Source organism: Protopterus annectens, chromosome 6.part0, assembly GCF_019279795.1.
Source record: "Protopterus annectens isolate FY-2018-M chromosome 6.part0, PAN1.0, whole genome shotgun sequence".
In the NCBI taxonomy this organism is placed as follows: Eukaryota; Metazoa; Chordata; order Ceratodontiformes; family Protopteridae; genus Protopterus; species Protopterus annectens.
The window spans coordinates 338,141,967-338,168,057 of NC_056737.1; positions in this window are offsets into that span (position 1 = coordinate 338,141,967).

Genomic DNA, 26,091 nt, shown 5'->3' on the forward strand with positions numbered 1-26,091 from the left:
AACTGATCGTCTTATTTCAGAGAACAAAGAAATTTAACAAAGAAAGCCATCCTACAAGATAAAAAGAACTTTTATACTCAGCTACAACAATCATCCCTACACCAACCACATAAATTCTGGACCGCCATTAATACACTGTTATCACCTGGGAAAGTTGTCACACCAAATCCTATTGATTCAAACCCCGACTGACCATTAAAAACAGCAAACGCCTTTAATACTTTCTTCACCTCTGCCATTCTAAAGCTAGCTAACGAACAAAGCCCTGATACCTCCAAACTACTAACCCAAGGCACCACTCCCCCCCCCATTCCACCTCAAACCCATACCCACCACATATATATCATCCTTACTTCAAAAATTAAAACCTACAACCCCCTCGGCTGGCAAATTGCCAGCAGAATTCCTCAAAATTGGTGCAAAAGCCATAGCTTACCCAATCTCTATACTGATTAACAGGACCTTAAAAGAAAGCACAATTCCATCATTATGGAAAATCTCACATATCATCCCACTGTTCAAAGGTGGTGACTCTACTGAGTACTCCAACTTTCGTCCCATAGCATTATTATCACCACTTGCAAAAATAATGGAGAAATGCATCCACAAACAGTTACTAAATCACCTACTAAATAATAACCTCCTAGCTAAGTGCCAACATGGTTTTCGCCCTTTCCATAGTACTACTACAGCCTTACTATCCTTTTTCGACTCAATTAACAAAAACGCAATAATAACATACCTTCTTCAGCCTTCTTCGTTGACCTATCCAAAGCCTTTGATATGGTCAACCACAAACTTCTCCTCCATCGTCTGAAGTCCCTCTCCTTTGACAATACAGCCTTAAACTGGTTCACATCCTATCTGGATAACCAAAAACAGGCTGTACTCTGGCATAACCATCTCTCTGATCTCCTTCCCACCTCTATAGGAGTCCCTCAGGGCTCTATCTTAGGCCCCCTACTATTTTCCATATTTATAAATGACCTTCACCTAGCCACTCCCCTATCAACTTGCATTCAATATGCAGATGATACAACCATCATTTGCTCAGCCCCAACACAGTCTGAACTTTATTCTCTCACACAAAATACCTTCACTACCATAGAGCAATGGTTCTCTAACCATTGTCTCCTCCTTAACCCAAAGAAAACCAAACTCCTGATTTTTACACCCACTCTCTTGTCTCCCTCCAATAATTTCTCACTCATAGCCAACAACGGCATCCTTATCTCTCCAGACAATAACACCAAACTCCTGGGTATTACAATTGACAACCAACTCAAATTTGACACGCACATTGACTCTACAATAAAATCAACAAACAGAAAACTAGGCTCTCTTTACAGAATTAAATCTTTCCTTACTCCAGAAGCCAGAACTACAATAGCTAGAACTCACTTAATCTCTTCCCTATTATATGCCTCCCCAATCTATACAAATCTTTCTAAATATAATCTTAACAAACTAACTACATCATATAACAATATTGCCAGATTTGCTACAGCCTCTCCATACAGGACTCATCATTGTTCTAATCTTAAAAAACTAGGGTGGCTAGAATTACCCAACCTAATACATTTTAACCAACTTACAATTGCCCATAAAGCCCTCTACCACCCAGACAATACTCCAATGCTCTCCACCCTCATAAAACCCTATAACAATCTTAAGAACCTGCGCTCCTCTAACAAAATACTGATTCATACTTCTCTATCTAAGAACTCAGCAGGTGACTCCACATTTTCAAACTCAAATGGGAAAATATGGAATCAACTACCTCAAGACCTCACTACTCAAACTTCAATCCCACTATTTAAAACTAAACTTAAACTCTTCTTTTCCAACCATTGGCTTTGCTCTTGCAATAACCCAGACTAACCTTTTGTACCTCCTGCTATGGGACTCTTTCCACCCTCTCTTTTTCTTATATCTAACTCTCTTCATTACTCTCTACAAAACTGTTTCTATTACGTCATTTCTAATAAAGGCACAAAATCTCTACTCTTCAACTTCTTACAAAGATGTAATACAGTAACTAGGTACTTTACTTGTATTTTTATACTGTACACTTTCCTATGTAATAGAGAAACTAGGTACTCAAATGCTTTGAATTCTATCAGAAGGTTTAAAGTACATGTTTTTGATTTTATTTGTATATGCTGATATATTATGATAAATGTTTGTTTAGTCTTACTATAGTAGTATTGTAGAGGAGCTTTTCTCCCCGGGCCTCCACTGAAAATGGACATGTATCCAGTTGGACTAGCCCGGTAAACAAATGTAAAATAAATAAATAAATAAATAAACTACTCATGCCCAGTGAAACTGTTGCAGGAGATAATGAATTTTTAGTTTTATGTTTCCTTTTGAGGACAATTTAGGGAAAATAGGATTATTCATTGATAGCAAAAGCTTCCCCAGGGATGAGGACAACATTCTGCCTTAGCAGAGGCACCTTTCCTGCCCCCTTCTCCCAGGACTGACAAGAGTAGTTCTCCCTTGCTGACTGAGGGGGCACCAACAGTTGCAGAGGACATGGCTACATGGCTACCTGATAGTCCATAGTGGCTGTATGGACATCACCAGAGGGATCTGAGAAAAAGATGCTCGTCTTTTGTGGAAGCAGCTTTGGTCACAGCAGAATTATTCATCTTCAGATGAGGCAAGTTGCTAACATGCTGTGGTGGCAAAGCCTGTTTAGTTAAGTTTTTCTTTTTGGGGCTGTTGAAAGGCCTACCATGGAACTGGTAATTTGTTCCATGGTCAAGATGAAAATGGTGCTTCTTTCCAGAGGTGGCTCATGCTATTGGACTGCAGGACTGCAACCCCCCAGCTGTAAAACAACAAAAAAATAAAATAAAATAAAAACTAATAAAAAAACAAAATGCGAGTCACAAAACATCACACATGCACACTTGTGGCATTTCCAGACTGCTGGTAAACCAGTCTGGAGCTTGCGCACAGAATCCAGACTGTCTCACCAGCAGTCCAGATTAGCAAGAGAGCATTCAACAGCACTATCCCAGAAGTCTATGCAGTTACAACTGCATAGACTAGAAGGGGGATTGGACTGCATCATCCACAGGCTGGGTAGCACTCAGTTTGCTCTCCTCTCACGGGAAGGACTTGCTCTCATCGCAGGTTTTTGGATGATATGGACCTGGACTTGCTCTTCTATGAACTTTGGCTGCTGCATTATCAGACTTGCTCTCATTGTATGGACTTTACTGCTGGCTGCCTGTTTTATATGGACATTAAGGTAAGGTGTGTGTGTGTGTGTGTGTGTGTGTGTGTGTGTGTGTGTGTGTGTGTGTGTGTGTGTGTGTGTGTGCATGTGAAATGCCCCAGTTGCTATATGATAGTGGGTAGAGAATACAGACTTGAACCCTGTACCTTGGGCCCAGGTGGCAAGAGACTGAATTCCCTACCCATCACCATTTGTAAAATAATTGCAGATTGTTGCCTCATATTTGTTCTGTTACTCATAAAATCTGTGGTTTCTGTATTTTTGTGTATTTACAGTCAGTAGTACAGTAGCAGAATTGTTGCCTTACAGCTACAGTTTCTCTGGTTTGATTCTTGGCTGGGGTGCCTTCTGTGAGAGTCTGCATGTCCTCCCTGTGTTTTTGTGGGTTTTCTCTGATGTCCTCCCATCTTACAAAGATATGTATCTGGAATGTATCTCCTTGGGCCTCTGCTGAAAATTGGCTTTTGTTCCAAGTCAGACTTTCCTGGTTCACAAATGGTAAATAAATAAAAATGACAAGCATTTGAATTTCAGACTTCATATTCTTCAGAAAGTACATGGTAACACAAAACCTTTTATTCTAGCAATTTTCTAAGTTTATAAGATGGATATTTGAAATATGTCCCTATTTTGGGACTGTATTTCCCCATTATTGGCTTTGTCCAGGTTTTCTGTGCTCAGGTTGAGAGCTATGGTAAGAACTGAATTCACTGAATATGTTTGGGGGCTGTATTCCCCATTACTGGCTTTGTCCAGGTGTTTTTTGCTAAGAGGTTGAGAGCTATGGTGAGAACTGAATTCACTAAATGGTAGCCATTTAAGTTTCAGTCTTCCTCTCTTTCATAAAACAGCTGATTTGGCATAGTGGTATGTTGCTCTGACTGTTTTGCACAGGATCCTGGGTTCAAGATTTGGCAGTGAAATGTATGGTGGAAACACAGCATTTTATTCTAGCAACTTTCCAGCATTATACAAGCAATGTTTAAAATGTGTCCCTGGTTTTGGGGCTTTTGCCCCCCCCCAATAAATTTTGGCTTTTTCCAGATTTCTTGTGCTGCAAAGTTCAGAGATATAGCTGAGTGTTGAGTAGATTTTACAAGAAGCTGAGAGCTGAAGGGGAGAAAAGTTTAGTGCTGCATATGCTAAGTTGGCTTGTGTTGTTAATAGCACAACAGGTAGTGTACTTGCTTTTGATGCAGAAGGCTGTGGGTTCTATTCCCACAGTAGGGAGGTGCATTGCTAATACTGTACTGTGTTGCTAAGGGGGTGGATGCTGCAGTCCTTTTTGGTGAAAATACCTAGTAACTATGAATCTGTTATCAGTTTGTCATCCATTCCCTATTGCAATATTACTTGCTTATCATTTTTTTTAGTGTAACATAAGCAATTTATTCCTCAAAGGCAACAGGCAATTTGTTTGCGGATGAAACAATGAAATATAAAGTTGTTTGCTAGCAGCAACCTCTTCATTAGTTATAGATCTCTTTAATGTGAAATTATTTATTTGACTTTTACATCTTCAGACATTGTGCATATTTACTGATACTGGTGGAATGTAGAAGTTTGAGTAGACTTTTATTATGGAAATGTTCTGAACTGGGCACTTTTGTCATTATTGGTGCATCACTGCCACTTTGTCTGTTTTGGGAGGAGGGAAGCAGCTTTGGTTCACCACTCAGGTACCACCTAATGGGATTGCTAGATGCTTCCTAGTCTAGTACTGAGCTGGCTGAAACTGTGCTGCCATAGTACTGTAGCGCTGTGCAGCTAAAGGGAAATTGTCAGGTGAAGACCTAAGCATTAATGGGCAAAAGCGCTAAGTCTTTTCATTGAATTTTATTGTTTTTAATTGTTAGAAGTTTAATAAATGTGCCATTTCAATCGACCTCTCAGTGGTTAATTATTTTTAATTTTTAAAGTTTCCGAGTGGAATTTGTGGGTGTTTTAAGTTTCCTGGTTCAACAACCGGTGCACTGAAGTAATGGAACGGCCCAAAGAGATGGAGAAACATTGGTGGAAGAACTAACAAGTTTAGTAAAAGAACTGTCAGCCAATATAAAAGGAAAGAGAGTGAATGCGCAGGCTGAGCCAACCATTACAGCCTCTCAAGATGATCTATTAACATTGCATACCCCAATTTTGACATTAAACAACTCGATGGACAATAACATTAACCAGAGTGTCCCTATAGTCAACAAACTAGATGGTTTATTCCAAGTCCCAGAAATAAGCTTCTCAATGCAAACATGGCAAGAAGGTAGAGAGTTTGGGTAATCTCTCAGTTGTTGTTGTTGTTGTTGCGTCTTTCAGCTTTTCCCGGTTAGGGGTCGCCACAGTGGAACTCTGGTCCGCTAATGATTGGCAGCAGATTTTTACGTGCTGAGTTGCCAGCTCAGACACACAACCTTCAATGAAGGTACACCCATTCACGCATGTTTCCACACAGAAGACGCTCTAGCTGAGAATCGAACAGGACAACGTCTTACTGTGAGGCGACAACACTACCGCAGCACCACCACATCTCTCAGTACACAAATCAAATCATTGGAGCATTTGTGCAAAAGATTCAAATCATTGCAGCTGGACAATAATTTTGTAAATAAATCCATTTCACTAAAGCAAGTTTCCAAAGGTTTACGAGTATGGAAGTTTCCATTTGGGACTGAAAATGGATCCGAGATGCACCACGAGTTATTGGAACTACATGAAATAACAGGACTTGAAATTATGAATATTATTAGAAGGGACAATGATTGTTAAGTTAGTTAATTTAAAAATGACATTAATGAATTGAATAATAGCATTGTCAATGATTTGTTGTTCAATAATATGGTTCAAAATTACAATAAGGTATTTAGTAACATGGAAAAATATGTTAAAGGCAATTGTATAAGAAAGCAACATAAGCTGTGCAGGGACAGTAAAGATTATGCTGCGAAAAAAGCCTACCCTCAACCTCCCCCAATACATAAGAATGATATCATAGAACATAGGGAAGAGGACAACAGCAATAATGTCAACACAACATATGCTACCGAGCAAGATGGACAAGATTATTTTTCAGAATACCCACCCCCATTGAAACGCTCCAAGCAAATAATGAACCAACAGAAACAGACTCAATATGGTCTGTCTTATCATGGAGCACCCAGGAGACACTCAGTGAGGGGGGAGTGGGAGAGGGAGGGGGAAATGTGTGTATTAGAAATTTTTGAAAGAAAATATTAAGACTGATTTTCTATCCTTAAAAAAGACTGATTTTCTATCCTTAATCATTTTTTGTTTGGGCCATCACTAGACCAAAGACTAGGAAATAAGCTCTGTAACACACCTCAGATCATATACAAACCCATGGCTTCTGGGAGTCTAGTGATCTCAGACCTTTGCTTACTTTGATACATTTATCCACAATTATTACACTGTACTTCTGGCCAGTTAGAGTGTTGAAATGATACAGAAAAAATGAAGAAAAAAACAAAGATTGAGAAAATAAGGAAAAGTAATCCACACTGTGTGGGGAGCCTAGGATGGGAAAATTGAGGAAGACACTGGGGGTATGGTGGAGATATGAGGGGTGCAATGGAGTCTTTCACAAATGACTCCATTTCATCTGACACCAGCCCTGAAATCAGATACTAAAAGAGTACTATAAATAAAACTGTGAACCCACATCTCCATACTGGGACTTGATTTGATAGCTTAATGAAAGAGAAAGTACTAAAAGGCTTTAGCACCACTTCCCACAGGACATGGACAGTACAGAACTTAGACACCTATGGTGCTAGCCAGATTGTAGCTGTTAAAATAAGTGCCCACTGAAGAGTTACTCACATCCTCCATCATATAGCAAAAGGCCTCGGATGGAAATTATGCTTTTATATATAACATGTGATAAAGTACATACCATGTCAGCAAGTCTGAACAGACATGTACAGACAATGGGCAGCTAATGTTGCACGTGCCAATTATTTGTTTTTGGATCAATAATCTACATGTATAAAACAGTAACATGAGGATAATGTTTACCTGCTATTATCCAACGAAGGCAATTGTGGATATAGGACCCTGCACAAAGTTTAAACTAGATAAAATATTAATTCCATTTGTGATGTATATAATGATGTGTGATAATACTGATTCTGATGCGAATGCTGAATTATATCATGATGAAATTTTAATTCCCCTGCTATTCAGGTTTCAGAGTGCTTCTGCTCATTGTATTACTACATATTACCATTTATGCAAATGGTTTATCTCTGCCAGTTGCTAAGAACAAAAGCTGTGAAGTGTATCATTTTTTGACAATGTATAATTAGGTTACTAAACTAAATAAAGGAGATGAACATGGTGACAGACATAACATGGGCATGAATGAGCCCCCTGCCACATAATGTGAATGCAAGTGCCCACAGAGGCAGAAAAAAACAAAAACAAACAAAACTTATAATTTGTACTTTTCCAACTGAAAAAAAATCATAGTAGCCAGGAAACAGTACAGAAAAATAATTTGCAGTGTACCATAGTAAATGCAAGCTTTAGCATGTTTTCACTAATATTATCAATGAGTCTATATTATAACATCGAAGTCTTAAAACTTCAAATGTTATAATATCGAACCATTTCAATTGAAAGACTATAACATCGAACACTCAGAATAGCAAATTTTTTCCCAGGTAAAAAATTTGCTGTTCCGACAAACATACACACAACACAAGCACACCAAAATAAATAATCCACACACACATACACTTCACAAAACGCTACACTAAACCATACATACACTACTAACTATCCATTTACCTTAACCCAACCCTAACCTTAAGGTCCGTAACTACCGCAACTCACCTTACTGGCTCCCTAACCCTAAGGTCCCTAACTATCGCACACTCACCTTACCCACTCCCTAACCCTAAAGTTCCTATCGCACACTCACCTTACCCACTCCCTAACCCTAAGGTCCCTATCGTACACTCACCTTACCCGATCCCTAACCCTGAGGTCCCTATCACACACTCACCTTACCCGCTCCCTAACCCTAAGGTCCCTATTGCACATTCACCTTACTCGCTCCCTAACCCTAAGGTCCCTATCGCACACTCACCTTACCCGCTCCCTAACCCTAAGGTCCCTATTGCACATTCATCTTACTCGTTCCCTAACCCTAAGGTCCCTATCGCACACTCACCTTACCCGCTCCCTAACCCTAAGGTCCCTAACTATCACACACTCACCTTAACCCAATCTCTTCACACACTTACCTTAACCCGGTCCGTAACCTTTGCTCCACAGTCGAGGAAATAGCGAAGCTGCAGAAACTGCCCACCGAATACTTTCCCTAGCAAAGTATTCGATATTCTGCAGCTTCGCTATTTTCAGCGTTCGGTGCATAGGGTTCGATATTATAACATTCAAAGTTTTAAGACTTCGATGTTATAATATAGACCCCTTATCAATACCCCCTCAAGACTATCCTGCAGTCTAGTTGACTGATTGTTCCCTAGATGCTTGATTACACAGTCAGATGGGTATCTACTGCAAAAGGAAGAGCCCACAGGTTTCTTTCTCCCTGCTTAAACAAATGCAACAAAATTATATACATCCAAAAAACAACTTTGCAGATTAACCATTCAACTTAACACACAGCTATAATCATACTCAATTACTAGCTTCATTCATTCTAGAGTCACTCCAACCACTGGACCACCCCCCTCATCCAAATCGCACGACTCACCCAACGAGGATTAAGAATCACAGCAGAAGTACTTTATGCAGTTACTGATAAAGAGACAATGTATAATGTCCATTTTAGTTATTTAATACTGTACATACAATGAAGCAGTTATTACATTTTGAATTTCTGTAAATCTAAAAAGAACAGCACTAAATATGAGGCCAGAAAATGTTAGCGTTATGCATACATCATAATAGTTCAGAGGTAGGATTTGAATACTAAGGCGAGGGGCTTCTTCTGTAATACATTCTGGCAGTCTGACACCACAACAGGTTGCTAAGAAATTCTGTTTACTCTTCTAGTGTCAAGTGTGATGCGGAGTTCCAGTGGATTCTAGAAGGATCAGACTTATAAAATCACTGAGTAAAAAGCTAAAGGTGACCTTTAAGTGAATAGTTACTGTCTGATTTTGAATATTTCATTACTTAAAAAAATGAAAGTTTATTGGGTATTTAAAACATACCTTCTTTTCAGTTGGTGTAACATTTTAAGCGCCGTAGCAGCACCACAGATGAATTCAGAAATAGATCGCAGGGTACCTTTCAACTACAGGGACAATGATTTCCAGTATCTGTAAGTACCAAATTTTTTTTAGACTAGTTGAGACCTCATGTTATTTTGGTACTCAAAAAAATGGAATTATTCTTCAGAGCATGTACTGTTTATTTAATTTTAACTGAACAGTGAGACTTCCATTTCTTTGCTTCCACATTGTATGTAGTTTATTTCTCTGTGCTATTCCTTTACTTTTGCTATCTTTTAACTTTGTTCTCTATCCCTTCACTATTTCACTTTGTTCTTCTTCCCTCCTTACTGTAACCATCCCTTCCTATTGTCCACTGTACTGTAGTAATTCTTTCTATGTTGTTTGACTACAGTCACTTATATTTTTCCATGCAGAAACCAAAAATGTTGTATTTGGATCAATTCTTTACCCTGGTTACCAAACTGAATAAATAAATAAAAAATAATAATAATTAGCTGGGAAAGACTTGACTAACAGCTCCTTTCCAGTGGTGCCTCCGTGAGAAAAGCCCCACATTTCTGTATCATTAAAATAACCTGTCATTGTAAACGATATAAAGACAGAGACTGTATCAGGTGCAGTGAACCTTAGCTACATAAAATAAAATACACATGTCATATATGAACATCATTTTGGGTCATAAGCATTAACAACTGTTATCAGAATAAGTTATAAAGCTATTTTTTTTATTTTATATCTCTGAGGGAATAGAACATATATAAATTTTACAATATTAATATTGAATAAAGGTAGAACATGCTCTGTCTGAGGGGTACAGGAAAGTAGGCAGTAGTTGGAGAGGAAATGTTTATTTTTAAGTGGTTAATACCCGTTGTAGGTGAAAAAAGTCTATTTATTTTGACATTTAATTAAGACATTGGATGCACAGCTGTGAAGTATAGCATTCTTATTCTTTTTATACTTAACTGCACAATAGGAAAATGCAAGAAAGTCTTAGAATTACACAACAGTTGATGGTATAGTTAGAAAAAGAAGTCAGGACAAAAAAATGTTAGTGCCCTTACAGCATGGATGCTTACTCTTGTGGTTTTATTGCTATAGAAATGACTCTGGTGCATTATAACATTTGAGTACAACACAATATTCCACCCAAGTAATCTGTTTTATTAACTTAAAATGTCTGTTTTACAGATTTTATAGTAAAAATGCCTGGCTAATTGTGACTCTCCGGTCAAACACTATCTCTCAAACTAAGCCTAAGCATATGTATACAACTGTACTGCTGCTGACCACTGTATTTTGTGTAGTTGACTGTAACAGCTGGATGCTCAGAATGGCTTAAACAATAGGGAGACCAGTTATATGATCTCAGACTAAATAAGTAAAAAAGACATCAGACTACTTCATATACGTCTAGACACGACTTCAGGGCACCAATTTCTTAAAGATATAAAATACAAACATTTAGCAGCAACAACAACAGAAAACCTGTGGCCTCACAATAAGTAGTTGGCACCCTGTTTTATGTCCTGCTGTCAGATATATTAGCAGGAATTGCAAAGGGAGTCAGTAGACTTGCAACTTAATAATTGAGTGTGCTATGTGTATTAGAATTCACATATTGTGAAGTGGAACATGGAACTGCCTGAAGGTACCTGGAGATATGGCCTATATCTATATATGCTTATATGCTTAACCTTTACACACACACACACACACACACACACACACACACACACGCACACGCGCACACACACACACACACACACACACACACACACACACACACACACACACACACACACACACACACACACACATCATTTTTTACATCTACCCTTGCTTTGTGATGGGGCATTCTCAGGAATTCAATGTCTAATCACAGGGTCACATCTCCACACACATTTGTCTACCATCTTGCTGGGTGATAATTGAAAGGGACAGAAACATGTGAGGGCAAGAGGAGTTCCTCTGGTGCAATTATAAGAAACCTTGCATTAAACACAGACACTCATCAATGTTAGGGTAGCAGAAGGAGCGGTAAGAGTCTAACGTTTTATTGAGAAGATGCCTTGCACCCTTGTTCAGTGTTTTGGTGTCAGAGAGGTTAATGAGAGTTGCAGAGGGCATTAACAGTCTTACCGCTTGTGGTTCTCACATACTTTGAGTAGATGGAATTAATGCAATAACATTACTGAGCATTATATGAGCGCTGAGTAGCTGCTTAAGTTTGGGACTTACTTTCCCCAACCTGAACATGGAATTAAAGAATGAACATTCACTGGATACTTTAAACTTCTATTTAGCTGGCAAAACATTTTAAGCTTTGTACCTATGCCGCTAGTTAAGTGGGTGCTTTATACTGGAGGGAACTCTTATTATATGGATCATATTTTGTTTTTTAAAGATGGGAACTGTGCTTTCCATGAAGTGCAAATACAGTATACATCTAGACTATCTATGATTTATAGCATCACTGCTGATTTTGCTTCCAAATGTTATTTTGGTACTCATAACATTTATTTTAACACTGAAGAGCATTATAATGTAGGTCACATGCCTAAGTTCTGTTTGTGCTCAGACATTTGCACATTTTCTAGTAGAGCCAGATCAAAGAATTTCAGTTATGCAGCCAGGACAGTCCACATGTTTCCTAGCTTTATTACTCTTCCTTCTTAGTTAGTCGAATAAAATACAAGTTTATTTGCTGCTTTACACTCAAACAAGTATGGTAGCTAACACTATGTTAAAAAGAGGGCAACGTAACTAATGAAGTGAGTTCAGGAAGGGTTCTCTATGAAGTACCTCAGACAACGATAATCTTGTAAGGTGTGACAAATAGGCACTTCTTCCTTCATTATCTGGTGTACTACAGTCTTAAAAAACACAATTACTGTAAGTGGTGGTCCTTGCTACTTGATATGTTGACAGAAGAAAGTGCTGTTTTTATGAGCCATAGCAGGGGGAATTAAGATGTTTACCACAGGTAGACTATGAGTTGCTATAAATGTTATAGCATGTAAATGGCACTGTAAAAGTTCTACAACGTGAAGAAAGACAGATATGTGCTTTCATTTCTTGATATACTTTTAAATTCATTTTAACAGTCTGTATCTGCTTTAGCCAAGGTCTTTCAGCTGATGCTGATGCTTTTTTTTGTCTCCAGGTCTCTGCTTGTAAAATCTTACAACTGATTGTTACTACTATGTTACTAGAATTTAATAAATTGTTTTCTAGTCCTGAGGAGCTTTTCTCCTCGGGTCTCTGCTGAAAATGAGCCAAAAGCTCAGCCAGACTAACCCGGTTAACAAATGTAAAAAAAAAATAAATAAATAAATAAATAAATAATGCATTTTTGCTGTTTCAAGTGATCTAACTATAGTTTTTAAGCTCCGGTTTCATTCTTGTATATCGAATATATGTCAAGGCTACTTCAGGACTTGTCTTTGCATTGGGACAATTCCTGCCCAGTCAACTCAGAGTTAACAGTCTATTTTTTCCTCCTACTCACCAGGTTGTAGTTGTGTTCTTAAACCTAGTGTATCTGTTGTTGCTGGCCGCTTATACTAATTTGACAACATAATTCCTTTCCTCTCCCTGTTCATTGACTGTTGACAATAAGCACATAAATATCATTTAGCTGTGCCTCCCTTTAAACTACACGTCAAGCTAAAATACCTTGGATAAAATTACTTAATACTGAGTGCATTAATACTACTTGCACTCATTTTAGCATCAAATTAGTGATTTTTTTTACTATAATTAATTTACTGGTTCTTGCTAGTGGCCGAAAACATTTTCCAGGCTAATTGTTTTGTATTCAAATTTAAATACTGAGTAGCAAGTCCACCCAAACATAATTCTAAAGCTGAACGCCAAGCAGTTGTAGTTATCCCTGCCCCCAGAGTTATTCCTGTCATTATCATGGACTAGCATTTCCACACAACTTCTCTGGCCTGCCTGATTGAGATGGATATATTGACAGAGTGTAAGAACTGTTTTTGCTGTCTGACGGTCATCTATTACTCAAATAGTGTAACACAATTTGTGACAAATGTACACATACAATATCCTTGGAAGCAAAAATCTCATACACAGTAAACTCAAGACACCAAAATCATCAGCAGTACACCACACACCACACCTCACCAAGGCCATCACAATACACATAATCCATCATATGCTGAGGTTTTAAAGATTAACTTGCCTAAACCTTAAAGACTTCTAAAACACAACAGAGACGCAAAACACAGTCAGCATATTAAGCCTAATTCCTCACATAGCATAAGGAGTGCCAAAGTGACAGATGTTGAGCTTGTAAGGCAGGGATTGGCTGCACCAGACATTCTTGTTATAGCTGGCTCCATTGTAAGACAATACAGACGTGCCTCTTACCAAGCTGAGCAAGGATACAGTGATGGTTAGCTATTTGTCTGGTGTCAGGATCCATCAGATCATGCATGCACTCAAGTCCTTAAACAAGTCCCAGTATGACTCTGTCACACTTCATGGCGGTGTCAATGACTTGAGGTGCATGTCCCTGGATTATATGAAGAGAGACATGTTGGAGTTTGTGTCCAAGACAGGTAAGAGCCTAGCATTGAGCAGCATTCGACCTTTTCGAAGGATGATGACCAACTACTGTAAAGGAGGGAGAAAAAGGAGGAGGGGCCTCAGTCTACCTTCAGAAGAGACTCAAATCAAGGCTGGTATAGCAGCATGATGCACTAGAGCTTCTTCATGTCCAAGTAACCATTAGAAAAATCCCATACCACATATCAGCTAGCTATAAAACTCCTTCCATGGCAAAAGAAATACACACCACCTGTCTACAGGAACTAGAATCACTTGGTATTAAACCCAATGCCATTGTACTAGGTGATCTAAGCTATTCAATAATAAACTGAAAACCTAAACCACCACTAGAATACAAGCACAGAGACTCTAGGACTTTGTCAATAGAAATGCCCTGGAATGATTAGTCAGAGTACCCAATGAGGGAATAATATCTTGGAACTTTTCCTTACTAATATGGGAGCACTTTGCACCATCCAGTGCATATCTCCATCACTTATTAGGTCTGACCTTAATGCAGTTGTCTTCAAAACTAAACAGAAACCAGAGATCCCTTCGACCCAAGGTACCTATAGAAATTTCTTTAAGACCAACTGCTAAGTGATACACTGACAAACCTCAAAGCCCCACCAAACCCAGTTAACCCCACTGAATATGCAGAAATGTACATCACCACACTATGTTAGCATGTAAACAGCTGCAGCTACCCTTAGACGCAAGTGCAGAGTAACCCCAGAAACAAACCAACATGATGGAACTGTAATATCAACAAGCTTTTTAATAAAGATAAAGGAATTTTTACCAAAAGTAAGAATTCCCATAGTGTTAAAACCCTTGCCACTGAAACATACAAACAACTCAGGAGCTTAATAAAATCCACCAAACCCAAGTCTGAGGATTAAATAGCTACCCAAGCCATGGAGAATCACAAGGCATATTTTAATGTTTATAATATTAAAAGTACAATGCAACAATGCACTCAGCTGATTGTGGATGATGTTATGTACCCTGAGGCTGAAGAGACACCTGAAACTAGTTCACTTCCAACCTTCACACAAGACCAACTCCTAAAACTGCTATGAAAATTTATAAATTCTGCATCAATGGATCCTAATAATATCCCTGTATGCATTTTAAATAGCATGAAGCAAGATTTAGCCATGCTCCTAAGAACACTGTTCAATCTTAACTTTCATAAAGGTTTTGTATCAATCAGAGAACAGCTAAAATCATTTGCTTGGTGCAACCGCACAAATACAGAACAACTGCAGTCAGCCTCCTGCATAAGGAAGGACCTTCGACCCAAGCAACTACAGACCTGTAAGACTGACCAGTCTTGTATGCAAAGTCATGGAAAGACGTATCATAGAATTAATCAATCAGGACATAGGAAACCTCTGAACACTAGGCCCATCTCACTTTGGATTCATCAAGGGTAGGTCATGCTTACTTAACCTGGTGGATTTTTTTGAAAAGATCACCAAAGTAATGCAACGGCTGAATGGTACACACTGTATACCTCGACCTGGCCAAGACTTTTGAAGCAATTCCTCACTATGACAGAGTAAAAAAGCTAAATATGCTTGGAACAAACACCTATGTCACCTGCTGGATTGCCAGCCGGCTCACAGATAGGACACAGATAATCAAATAGGAGAAGTTATGGCCTCAAAGAGACCAGTCAATAGAGAAGTCCCCCAGGGTTCTGTGCTGGGAACTCTCATATTTCAGAGCTACTTTTCTGAAGTAAAAGCCAATATCAAAGGGCTCTGACTAAGTTTACAGATGACTACAAACTAGTAGCATTCACTGAACCCTGAAGTGACTTAGCCATCCTGCAGGAAGGTTTGTCTCAAATAACTGCAGTCAAAATCATGGTCTGAAACTAAATGCCAAGAAATGCATTGCAGTACCCTTTGAGAATTCATCTACCAAAGGAACTACCACATTGAATATGCCCCTAAGAGTTGACTCAATTGTTTCAGATTTGGAAACTTATGTGGACAGTGACCTAACTTTTGACCAGCATGTGTGTGTTGTTGAAAGAAAGTTCATTCATATTGCACAGCTTATAAACAAAGGGATTGTGTCTAGATCTAGGGATGACATTGTTCCCCTTTGCTCAGCCTTCATTACACCAGTCATTGAATATAATGTCCCCTTTGTCATGTATCTGTCCAGACACATGCGACAACTGGAATGCCCACAGAGATACCTTAGTAAAATGATACAGGGCCTCAGCAACATGTCCTACATGGATGGAGTGAAAGCCCTGTTACTATACTCATTATCATACAGACTGGTTAGAAGTGGCCTGCATTTGGTATACAAACATCCTCTGACCTACTACTGATGGATTTACTGCACATCAGCAAATCAAATGGCATCATAAATACTCATTGTAGGGAGCTAAACCCCTTCTGCAACATCAAAAGAATGGTTTGGAGGGGCAGGTATATTTCATGGAGGATACTGCTGCTTTGGAATAGGCTCCCCATCCACATAAAACAAAGTTCATCCCTGCCGATTTTTAAGTTCAACTTAGTGCTAATGAATGTGAAACAAAAAAGTTATCCCAAGATTTCCCCCTGTACCACTAATGGTCAGATGCAACTCCTAAATGCTTTATTTCATACATGGGTCCCCTCAAATTATCTATGGTATGATTCCAGTCATTCTCATTAGTGGTAATATATAATTATCAACCATGGGATGGGTAACGCCAGTTTATAACCAAATGGGATACCTTATTTCAGGAACAAAAATGGAAGATGGCTAGTCTTAATGTCCAACAAGGGCAGATAGCCTAATACTTACCTATAAATCTGTCTAATGTTTTGTAATATTCAGTGACATATTTCATATATTTCTGGCATTTATGTTCATCAAAAGTTTGCTCAGTTTTTAATTTCTACTTTAATTTGTTTTAATTACAGAGACTTGAGAGGAACCATGCAGGATTTAGAAACAATTTCTTCCATCATTTCAGTGATGCTCACCATAGAAAAAGTGTAAGTATTAAGTAAAATGCTCATATCTTCTCTGGTATTAAACTAAACAAGCAAGTAAAAAGAACAAAAGGCTAATATTTCAGTGCCAAGTTAAGTACCATACATCCTTCATAATATTTCATATTATTTACTGTGATTGAGCCTTGCACCACACTCTAAACTTCCTGCACTGTTTAATTTTTAAGAGACATATTTATTAGTAATATTAATTCAAATTTGATTCTGTGTGCAAGCGTGAGACGTACCGCCACTCTTTCCAGTAAGTGAGAATATGAAATCACATTCTTGCTGTGAAACAGCTCTACTGATTAAGTATAAAAATGCCAGTCTTTTATGTTTATCTTCATTCAGTGGTGTGAAATGCTTACCGCGAGGCGCGAACATGAGATAAGCTGAATTCATAATCAAGAGGAATGACTGAGAATGTAGATTTCACTTGGTTAAATATTCAGGAATCAGTCACTACATCTGCAAACTAGCTGACTCAACACAATTAGCTTGAACTGCTTTGCACCAGTGCATACATGTTCAGCCTAAACTGTCACATTAATGCATCCTTTACTGCAAAACCTTCATCGATTACACCCTTTAAACCAGAAAGATCTGAGAATTATTAACAGAAAGTGAAATCTTTCCAGTTGGTCTACATTTTAAGGAAGGCTCACACTGAAGAAGTGTTACAAACAGTTTTCTTTGCTAACTGTGTTGGTGGACTGGCTCAACACCCATTTCAGCTACTATCTAGGCAAATAGGCACTTGGAGCATAAGCAACATTAATAAACTAACGCCAAATTGAACATTTTACATGCATGAGAGGTAAAGTACAAAATATAACAACTGAATAATAATTTTACAATAACTACATTTTATATATTAGATAGTCTTAATTCACCAGTAGACCATGAATCTTTAATACAGTAAAGCAGGGCTTATCATTCAAGGGCTGACTCAAACAAGAACAGATTAACCAGGATTTCTAAAGTAGTGACATCTATATTTTAGTGTAGAATATGCTCTTTCAAACTTTTCTTAGACAGTGAGAGATCATCTGAAGCATTTGATATATTTATGTAGTGTGTTCCATGTAGCACGAGCAAGTTTGTAGACTGATTTTTCACAGGTTGTTAAAGAGAAACTGGGTATGTGCAGTTTAAAATAATTATTATTTCTAAGGTCATATGAAGACTCTTGGACTTATAATCACAGGTTTACTCGATACGTGATATTGATTTTCTATTACCATAAAAGTGGAACATCCCAGGACTCCACCATTTAATTTCGGGTGAACAGCACACCACTAGCAATGATGCCTGCATTAATGTTTACTACCACTGTCAAAAATATGGCAGTGTTGAGAACAGGATAAAGAAGATCACTCCATGGGTCAACAAGAGATTCCGTGGTGACCAGGAGATCTTTATAAGTGGAGACGAGGTGATCTTCATGAAGTGTTGATGCTGCTCATGGTGAGGTTCAGCAAAGACAGGACACATAGAATGAGGTGGGTCTGCAAATCCTGAGCTAGACTTAACATTCAGAGCAATTAGAATTTAAACATCACTGTTTTTTACTTCTGATATTTACAGAGTGGCAGTAATTTTGGTCGTCTTTTCCTAATAATGAGGCATTTTGAGCTGAAGAGGAAAATGGGAGGTTTTTTTATTTCACTGGATTTGTTGACACTAGCTCTGGAGACTTTCTAAGATTTTGACTAGTTTAATTTTTCCTAGTCTTTCGAGTTCTAAAACCATGATGGCAATGGACCTCCTTCCTAAGTCAAAGTATGATTAAAGTTTATAAAATTAGTATTGTTTCAGTCTTTGATGTTAGCCAAAAGTGATCTTCCCAGTGCCTGCAATTTGCCCAGAATTAACTCCTACAATTCACATGGAGTTACATGTATCTGTAGCACGTCTAAATACAACTGTAAATTCTTTTTTATGAGACCCACTGTTCCTACTACTACTGGAAATGTCTGGGCATCTTTCTTCCACATTGCCCGAAATCCTGGTATTTTATGAATTTTGTCTCTCTACATAAGACACTGTAATCACCAGGTGTAGCAATTTCACTGATCAATGCTATTTTTGTCTTCTTTTCATGGACAACTATATCTGATTTTCACTCATCTATTTTTTTTTTGAATTGTTGGTAATGGGTGATCCCTTCTTAGATAAACTTTATCATTTTCTATAATGCTTTGCGGTTCATGTTTCCAATGCTTCTCGGCTACTTCAGTATTTTAATGTTTGCACTATCACTAATGCAACTTATGCCTTTCAGTATACAGGTCTCTGCCATCAAGGTATCACACCCAGCAACAAGATGTGCAACTGTTTCTAATTCTGTTTTACAAAGCTTGCATTTGTCTGTTTCTCAGACATTTAATGAACTTTGTAAACCAACATGTACATAGTTCACTATTTTCAGTCGCCAGTATTAATCTTTCATTTTTTGGTTTAAATTCACCTCTTCTCACCCGCTCCTGCATAAGATCCTGATCGACTTGAGGTTGTTCCAGGAGTTTTCTGTGCTTGCAACTATATTTATGCCTTTTCCACATGTCTTCCCTTCTCATCTGATCCTTCACCTTATATTCTTGTTTTTTTTTTTTTTTTGGCATGTTCAGATGCTACCTGATTTTTGTCTTCATCTGCTTTGATTTGGATTCCTGCTCGACAGAGATATGCTTCTGATAAACTATGCAGGGGAGTCATATTAGACTTGTTCTCCTCGTGTTTTAAAACTTTCCTTATCTTTGGATCTTGTGAGGTCAGCAGATATCTATGCAGTTCTACCATTTCTGCCTGTGAGGAGTTTTCAGTCATTCACAAACCTCTGAATTTTCTTTCAGACTGAAGTTCATACAGTATCATGAATAAATAAAACCAGTATGGAGATTTGTTAGGGATAAACTTTTATGAAGGGGCACAGTTGCAATTAAGACTTTACAAAAACATAATATAGTATATGGCTGAAGCCTGTAACTTTATAGATATTTACACTATATAATTGTGAATCTCATATGTTACCTCATATTTTTGCCCTTATTGTTTCATTTGGGATTTGTTTTCTGAGTTGTATTTTTTCTGAGTCAGAGGTCATACTTGACATGAAGACTTCAAATGAGGGTTTTTAGGCATTTTTTTACTCCTTTTGGGATCTGTTTTATTTCGTGTCTTCTTCACTTGCACACAGCATTGGGAATTTCATGGCTAAGACTACAGTGTTTCCTACCCCCGCAAACCTCCTGCCGATCCACTGAACTTTTACTAGTAGGAACTCAAGACATTTGTCCTCCCTTACACAATCACATGTGAATTATCTCAGTTTTTGACTACTTTCAACAGGGCATGAATTGCTGTGTCCACTGTTGGTCTCAATGCAACCACATTCCAAACTAAGCTCCTCTTACCTTCTTTCTCCACCTGATGTCACATGTAAAGAATCACCATATAGAAGTACTTCAACTGCTCTTTTCACACATTATCTTTCCCCTTTTCTCATTTTCCTTTGCTTTCCTCTGACCATTTGATATAATGATTCCTGGATTTTTCTTACGTGCCCTTCAGTCATCGTTCCACTGTTGAAGACCTCTTTTCTCACACTGTCATCACGAAAAGGACTCCTGTATCCAGTAACACTTCATCTCTGCATTTCTTTCTCTACTTCAGTTTTAGTTCCCTCATGTACTGGAGTTTTACTTGCATTTCTATTCTCTCACTGTACTTTATCTGCCCTTATTGCTGTTGGCAGATTACCCAGCTTGTTTTGTCTTCACTGGTCCCTTACTCCTCAAGTTTCTCTGCATACATACAAAGCAGAACCTGAACTCTACACAATCTTCTTGTGTGCTCTGAAACATCAGGCATTGCCACCATCTGAATTCACTAAACCTGTTATCCTAGCATTCTCTGCAGCCTCCAGATATCAGTATGAAGTGAATTTAGTCTCCTACAAAACCTCACAATATCTTGCCACACATAACTCTGTAAAGTACACTGAAGACCACCAGACTGCACACTTATTAGTGTTCTACAAATCTGAAAGCCTTATGCTTTTCATAATTCTGTGAGGCACACTGCAGACCCACAGAGTTTTGCGCCCTACAGTCCTGTCAAGCACACCACATGCCATCTGTCTGCATACATCTTTCCCATCACAGTTTGTAATAACGAAGTGATGTATCAGTCTGCTTTGTCCAGCAGTGTATACTCAAGGCTGTTTTAAGTTTCTGATTTGTCCATTTTTCTTAATATTTCTGTCATACCTAACCTTAAGCTGACTGCATTCCTTAGGGAATACTCTTGTTACTTCTGGTTCAATATTAACGAGATATTCAGTTTTTATGCAGGATGAGTCCATCTGCTTTTCAGCCAAAGCAAAAATATTTATCTTACTCTACCTGACCCCTAGCTGCTACTCTTGGTCCTATAACATCAAAGAGTCAGTGTAGTCTATCATTCAGGTTTCCACCACTGGAAATACTGTAGAATTCCAACACCTCTGGTTCTCTAAAAGTCATTCTTCTAATGTTTCCAGTCTTGGAGGATGCTTCCATTGTTACCTGAGGCAGGCAATTCAACATATGCTATAACAAGAAGAGCACTTGCATTTCTACCTTCTTTCTCTGAGAAAGCCCCCTATATCCGAGGACAGTCCATAGTCATGACAACAACCAATGACATTATTTGGGGATGTTCAAGAGTCATAAGGCCTGGGTCCTTTATTAAGTACCCAAATGTCAGAGTGTATCTTCTTCAGAGACGGCAACAAGCTGATTTTGTGAGTTAAGCATAGCTGAGCTTGTAGGTGTTCAGAATTTGCAGTTGCTCAGAATGCACTAGTGCTGTGTTTAATAAGGCAGGACAAATATTCTGACTGTTGTCATGCAGCTTAGAGAAGGGAAGTTTTCAGGACCAATTGTCCATATACAAGCAACTACTGAAGATGTGCAACAGTTATGAACACTGTCATGGTAAACTACTGCAAAGACTATAGTCTTGGTGATCTCACTAATTTAACATTTTTGGGGATAAGTACTGTAATATGTAACTGAGATGCATCAGTTACTTAGTCTCAGTGACTTCCCCATATTATCAAATGTGGTTAAATCTGTAGCTTGCTGGGGGCAGGAGAACTGTATCTATTAATCTAAAACTTAATTCCCACAGCCTTCACTTGTATGCTGTGTGGTTCAATGCTAGTTACTCAGGCAGACCTGAAGGGGTTACCTCTGAAAAAAAGAAGTTATATACTCACCATAACATTCCATGTTTGTTGTCCAGTATCTTGCCTTTACTCTTGCTATTTTGGGTTCAGAGCCGAAACCTTGGCTCTGACTCGGCCTATACTAAAGCTCGAGAGCTTCTACTGGCTCGAGCTTGAATACTATCCCATAGTGCTTAGCTGCTATTCCACAGATTTCGTTTAAGAAGGAAGGTTCCCATGATATGTTCAATATCCAAAAGGATAATATCTGAAAACATATTGTCAAAAAATTAACAAGAAAAGGTAAGAAGGGAATCAGACCTTATATGCCACTTTCTGAGAAAAATTCCTCTAGATACTCCAGGAGGGGGATGGCTGGGAGGGACGCAAGACTGAAGGTGAGATACAGGACAACAAACATGGAACGTTACGGTGAGTACATAACTTCTTTATGTTATGTTGTCCCATCTTGCCTTCAGTCTTGCTATTTTGAGACAGAGTCCCCAGCACCTTTTTCTTGGGTGGCTCAAGGGAATAAACTCCTCAGGGCAGTGGAACCAAAGGATGCCCTGCTCCGGGAGGCCATGTATACTTTGTAATGAGTAATAAAGTATGAGGGTTAACACATGTAGCAGCAGCACCAATTGAATCCAGTGGAAGTCTGGATTGAAAGGCAATGGCGGTAGATATCGCTCTAGTTGACTGCCCTTTGATTTTCCCTGGTGGTTCCTTACTGTGGGTATCATAGACGTATGTGATGGTCTCAGTAAGACATTTGGACAAAGTAACTTTTGAGACTGCCAAACCTTTTTTATTTTCTGAATAGGAAACAAACAATTGATCTGACTTCCTAAATTCTTTGGTCCTGTGCAAGTAAAAACATAACTGTCTGTGCACAGCCAGTTGATGGAGGTTATCCATATGCCTTGTTGCCATAGTTTGGAAAACACTGGTAATTCTATACTCTGGTTTAAATTGGCTTGAGAACAAACTTTCAGTAAAGGAAGGATTTGTTCAATGGGAAACTCTGTCTTTATGGAAGATCAAATAAGGTGGATGGATAGACAAGGCTTACAACTCTGAACTCTCCTGCCTGAAGTAGTTGCTTTCAAGAAGAGTGTTTTCTAAGATAAAAATTTTAATGAACAAGATGATGCTGGTTCGAAAGGGGGCAGAATCAACTATGACAATACTAGATTGAGGTCCTAAGGAGGAGGAGGATCTCTGATGGGAGGTCTTAACAGAAAAGTACCTTTTAGGAAGGCTTTGCATCATCTATGAGACATTAGACTAGATCTTGATTCTCCCACATGATAATTAGAAATAGCAGCTAATTGAACTTGGATAGTGGCTGCTGCTGCCCCTTGATTAAAGGTTTCTGTTAGAAATTCCAGGATTAGAGTTATAGATGCTGTAAAAGGATCTATATGTCTTTTGACAGCCCAACAAGAGAACCTCTTCCGTTTGCTTGCATAGAGATTCCTAGTCGTCTGCTTGTGCGAAGAGACTAGAATGTGATGAACTGCAGGGGACAATTCCGGAAGCCTGGCTAAGAGTGGAAGTGAAGCAGCCAAGCTGGCAGTTTGAGAGTGTGGAGTGCAGGATGGAGCTCTCCTGACTGATGCATCAGAAGATCCGGCACTGGGTCCAGGATCCATGGGTCGTCCTGAAGGTAGGGCCAAAGAAAGGGGAACCAAATCTGGATGAGGCCAGTATGGTGCAATGAGAACTAACCTGCAACTCAACAACTTTGCTTTCTGTATGACCTTTGGAATTAAGGGAAACTGGGGAAAGGCATAAAGAAGACCCTGGGGCCAGTCGTGAACCAGTGCATCCCTTGATGACTCTCCCGGAAGGGAAATTTGGCAAAGTAGTCACTGCATTTGGAATTGAAGGGAGTAGCAAATAGGTCACAGCAAGGCTGGCCCCATTTGTGAAAAATTTGATTTGCAACTTCCTGATTGAGGGACCACTCATGAGGTATGAGAATCGCTCTGCTTAGCCTGTCTGCTATAAAATTGGATTTCCCTGGGATATACATTGCTGTCAGAAAGCATTGAGAAGATATCGCCCATTGCCATACTCTCTGGGCTTCTCGACATAGATTGTAGGATCTAGTTCCCCCCTGCTTGTTGATGTACCAAACTACCAACATATTGTCTGTCTGAATTAAAATAGTCCCCGTGGGAAGAGAATCCTGAAGTGCTTGCAATGCCAGATGTACGGCCCTCATCTCTAGGAGATTGATATGCAAATGGTACTTGTGATCTTTCCAAACTCCCTGGGCCGTCTGCCCCAGATAATGCCCCCCCCCATCTGGGATGCATCTGAGGTTACTGTAGCAATAGGTTGAGAAAGTACAAATGGTCTCCCCATTGTTACATGAGTGGACTGAACCCACCACAGTAAGTCCTAGTTGCAGGAAGGAGTTATGAAAATTTTGTGAGACATGGGTAACTCCTCCATGGACCATTGGGTGAAGAGTAGCCACTGCAGTATTCTCATGTGAAGTCATGCCATGGGAAGTAGTGTTATTGCCGCTGCCATAGATCCTAGGACTTTCAGTACAAATCTTGCCTGTACTATGTTCTTCTTGAGTAAAATAATCACTTGACTGTGTAGCATCTGTACCCTTTCTTGAGGTAGCTTTGCCAACATGTCATTTGTATTTAAATCTGCACCAATGAATGTAATATGCTGCGATGGCAACAAGGCAGATTTTTCTGTATTTATAGTAATGCCTAGTTTTGAGAAAAGATGAATGGTGTAGTCTCTTGCTTTGATCAGTAGTTGCTTGGTGGTGGCAGTTAAGTATGGAAACACCTGGAATGCTTGGCATCTCAGATGAGCCGTGACTAGTGCCATGCATTTGGTAAACACCCTGGGGGTTGTGGTGAGTCCAAATGGCAGAGCTCTGAACTGGTAATGACTGGCTCCCAGCCAGAAGCATAGAAATCTTCTTGAGTGCCTGTCCATCTTTATGTGTTAGTACATGTCCTGAAGATCTAACGAGCACATCCAATTGTCTTTTCCCAGGAACAGGAGTATAGACTGCAGTGTTACCATTTGGAACTTTGATTTTCTCAACAAATTGTTTAGTCTGCTGAGATCCAATATGGGTCTCCAGTCCCCTGTCTGTTTTGGAACTAAAAAGAACCTTGAGTAAATTCCAGATCCTAGTTGGTCTGTGGGGACTTCTTGGATGACTCTTTTTTCTAGGAACTTTTGTATTTTTAGTGTTGCTTGATCCCTTTCACCGAGTAGAATGTCTGGGATAGACTTTGGTGACTGAGGTGTACATTGGAAGGGAATGTTGTATCCTCTAGATATAATGTACTGTACCCATTTATCAAGTCAAATTTAGCCAGGCTTCTGGGTACAGCGATATCTTCCCCATGACTGCCTCCAGAGGTGGACAGATGGGCCTCTTTTCAGGACCGCTGGAAGGGCCTACCAGAGAAAGTATCTCTGTAACCCTGGTTTTGCAGACCCCCTCTGCTGCATGGAGGGCATCTTCCATTGTTTCCCCCTCTACCCCTTGGGGAAGGATCATCACAAGTGTCAGATAAGGCTCCTTTGGACTTACTGAACCACATTTTTCTGCCCTTTTGACCTTTAGGATAAGGTCTGGTAGGGGTGGAAAAACGGACTCCAACTGCAGACAGAGTCTTACCATCTTGTTGGCTCCTGATGAGAGTTTCGTTTACTTTAGGCCCAAACAATGACGAGCCATCAAAGGGAGTGTCAATAAAGGAAGAATGGAAGGGTTCTGCAAACTCACAAAGATGCATCCAGGAATGTCTATGAAGAGCTATTCCTGTACCT